The sequence below is a fragment of the Eutrema salsugineum genome, unplaced genomic scaffold, assembly GCF_000478725.1.
Source record: "Eutrema salsugineum unplaced genomic scaffold, Eutsalg1_0 scaffold_7, whole genome shotgun sequence".
NCBI lineage: Eukaryota > Viridiplantae > Streptophyta > Magnoliopsida > Brassicales > Brassicaceae > Eutrema > Eutrema salsugineum.
The window spans coordinates 12911555-12914616 of record NW_006256486.1 but is presented as its reverse complement, the minus strand read 5'-3'; the positions used below and the strand labels follow the sequence as shown (position 1 = coordinate 12914616).

The following is a 3062-nucleotide window of genomic DNA, read 5'->3' as shown; positions in this document are numbered from 1 at the left end:
ATCAGGTGTTATTGATAACACCGGATTTTGACCATTTTTTATAGATCACTTTAATGTCTTTCAAAGGTTTCAAATGATTTTTATGTTTTCGGATTTTAAAAGAATTTTCAGGTAATTTGGGATAAAGAGGCACAAATTGGAACAAAATACTCTTTTGGATAAATGCAGACCGTCAGAACTCTCATGGAGAGATGTAGACCTTCTCACCGTCTGATCACCTTAAAAATTGGACAACGTATAGAAGAATCAACCAGCTTTTAAATGCACTTGGTTTGGAAACATTCCAACGGTTGGATCTCAAGATATTCCATTTGCCCCGGAGACACTCGAAGGCGGCCAGCAAGTCACACGACTGCGGCCACCGACCCATCCATCGCGGTCACGAGCTGTACGACCGCGGCTAAGCCTCTATTTCCCATGGCCACGTTACTCCTGACCGTAGCCGGCCAACTCCGATTAAAAGCCTATATTTCTGAAGCCCAAAGTCATTTCTCTGCCTCAATTCCGGAACCCTGGAGACCATGGAGTATTGAAGACTATAAATACTTGTCATTTAGGTCGTTTTTAGGCATCACCTTCATACTTTTACAAAAACCCTTTTTATTCAGCCGTTTTATGCGATTTTTAGAGAAGATTGTACAACTCTGAGTTCATCAATAGAGACATTTTCTTTCATCTCTTTTCTTTACTGTTTTTGATTGCTTTTATTAAAACCAATGATGATGTCGACCTCAGCCATGTCTGACTAGATCCCGAGTTGGGTTTAGGGTTCTGAAAAGGGCTCTCATAATCGATTAAGACATCTAGGTTTATAGATCTGGGATTTAACATTGTTCTCTGTTTATTCTCGTCCTTATTGCATGTATGCTTGATTGATCACCTCGTATCTGATCTAGATGGTTAGTGTTGCGAAAGTTTTCATTAAGTATCCAACCTAGAATGAAACAGGCGATTTTTCCGCAGGAGTGGAAACCTACCTGCGGTGAAATCGTGAGTACTGACGAGTCCTGTGCAGCTCTTGCGTTCTCTCCCTTCCAGGGTCAGAGTGGAAACCTACTGGTCAGGGTTGCGAGAAACAGTTGGTTATGACTACGACAGTGACGTAGTCATACCGCCGTACTCAATCCCAATCTATAATCCCTTGTGTTGAAACCGATTATGATCCCTGTAGAGTTCCCAAAAGCTCAGCGTTTTTAGCCATAGTTTACAAACCAATCGACTTTTACTTGCTCATTTAGATCTGCATTTTACTTGCTTTAATTCGATATTCTGCTTGCTTCATTTGCCTTTCATTCGATTTTCTACTTGTTCTTTAGGATATATTTATTTGCTTTTTTTAGTTTTAGTTTAATCCGTGACAAACAACCAACCTCTAAAACCAATCTAGTCTAGACATAAAGTTAGAAACCATATAAGAATACCATGCACACAAATCTCTGTGGATTCGATCCCTAAGTACTACAATTGATTAGCTGTGCACTTGCGGCTTTCATTTGTTTTTATTAAGGGTAAAACTTATTCCCTCACGCAGTAGACACATCAAGTTTTTGGCGCACTTGCCGGGGATTTGTTTCGCTGCCTTTGTTATTTTTCTTGTTCTAATTTCTGTTCTAGACATCTGATCTCTAGTTCTTTCTTAAAGTTGCTGAATTATCTTTCCCTTCTTTTGTTTTTCTCTGAATTGCATGAATACCAGGCGCAGACCTGTAGAAAACATTCCAATTCTAGACGAGATAGACAGACACGAAAGAGAACTTCGAAGACTTAGACGAACGCAAGGAATGGCCGACGACGACCAGCCTGTAGATCCTGTTAACCGAACTTTAAACATGGACCAGGATGGATCCGAACATGGTGAAAATGAAGAAAACAATCACAGAGAAGGTGATCATGCTCGACAAGATGGAGAAGAGAATTAAATTCCTCCAAGAAATCCTCAAAACCGAGAGAGAGAAGAACGCGAAGACCTTGATGCACCTATCAATGCAGACGATGGTAACAACCAGGAGATGGAGCCGAATGAACACATTAACCGCCCTGTTCAGCAAGGAAATTAACACCGAAGACAAGCCAGGAACCATCGCATAGCTGATTTCGATGCACCTACTCAGAATTTTCAGAACCGATCCGCAATTCAAGTACCATTCCCGAACAGGAATGAGTTTGAAGTCAAGCCTCAAATCATCTCTTTGGTGAAATAAAACCAATTCCATGGAGTTCCTTCTGAACATCCAATGGACCATATCGAGCTCTTTGAAGGAATCTGCAGCATGATGGGGACAAACCAAGTTCCCGCAGACTATTTAAAGTGTAAGTTGTTCCCTTTTTCATTAGCAGATAAAGCTCACCGTTGGTTGAAATCTTTGCCTGCAGGATCGATCACTAAATGTAAAACTGCCTTCCTGAACCACTTATATACTAAGTCAAGGTTGAACTTGCTGAGAACCAAGATCTCAAGCTTCCAGCAAGGACCGACTGAACCTTTCTATGAAACCTGGGAGCGTTTTAAGGAGTATGAACGTGACTTCCCTCACCATGGATCTCCCGGATCAAGCCTGCTGAGCACATTTTACAGAGGTTTGGAACCAAAATAAAAACTTTCGCTTGATACAGCTAGCAATGGAGATTTTGGACAAAAGACGATAGCACAAGGAAGAGCCCTCATCGAAAATTTGGCTCAAGCCAATAGCAAAGATTGGCCAGAGTACGATCGCTCGACAAAGCAAACTGAAACAGACAACAAGGAGATAACCGAGTTGAAGAACATGATGAGCCAGCTTTTTGAAAAGCAACAATCGCCCAATCCATGCTTGTGAGACCAACAATGGCGCAGAAGGCGAAGGACCTTGTGATATCGATCACATTAATCCAGCCTTTCAAGAAGAAGAAGTGAACTATGTAAGATCACAGGCACCATATCCGAATCGTTTCAATAATGGTTTCAACAACAACTTTCGGAATGCAAACTACAACAGTCTCTCTTACCGCAATCCGAATGTGGAGAATCCTTAAGATCAGCACTACCCACCTCAGCAGAGATCCTTCCAAAACAAGTTCCAAGG

General features: G+C 41.5%; 1 non-coding gene across 1 annotated transcript; it reads right to left on the bottom strand.

Moving 5' to 3' along the window:
• Positions 1 to 2435: 2435 nt before the first annotated feature.
• On the bottom strand, positions 2436 to 2542 carry LOC112083222. The gene has a single exon (XR_002897515.1). It is a non-coding gene; the product is annotated as a small nucleolar RNA R71 (small nucleolar RNA).
• Between the last annotated feature and the right edge of the window lie 520 nt (positions 2543 to 3062).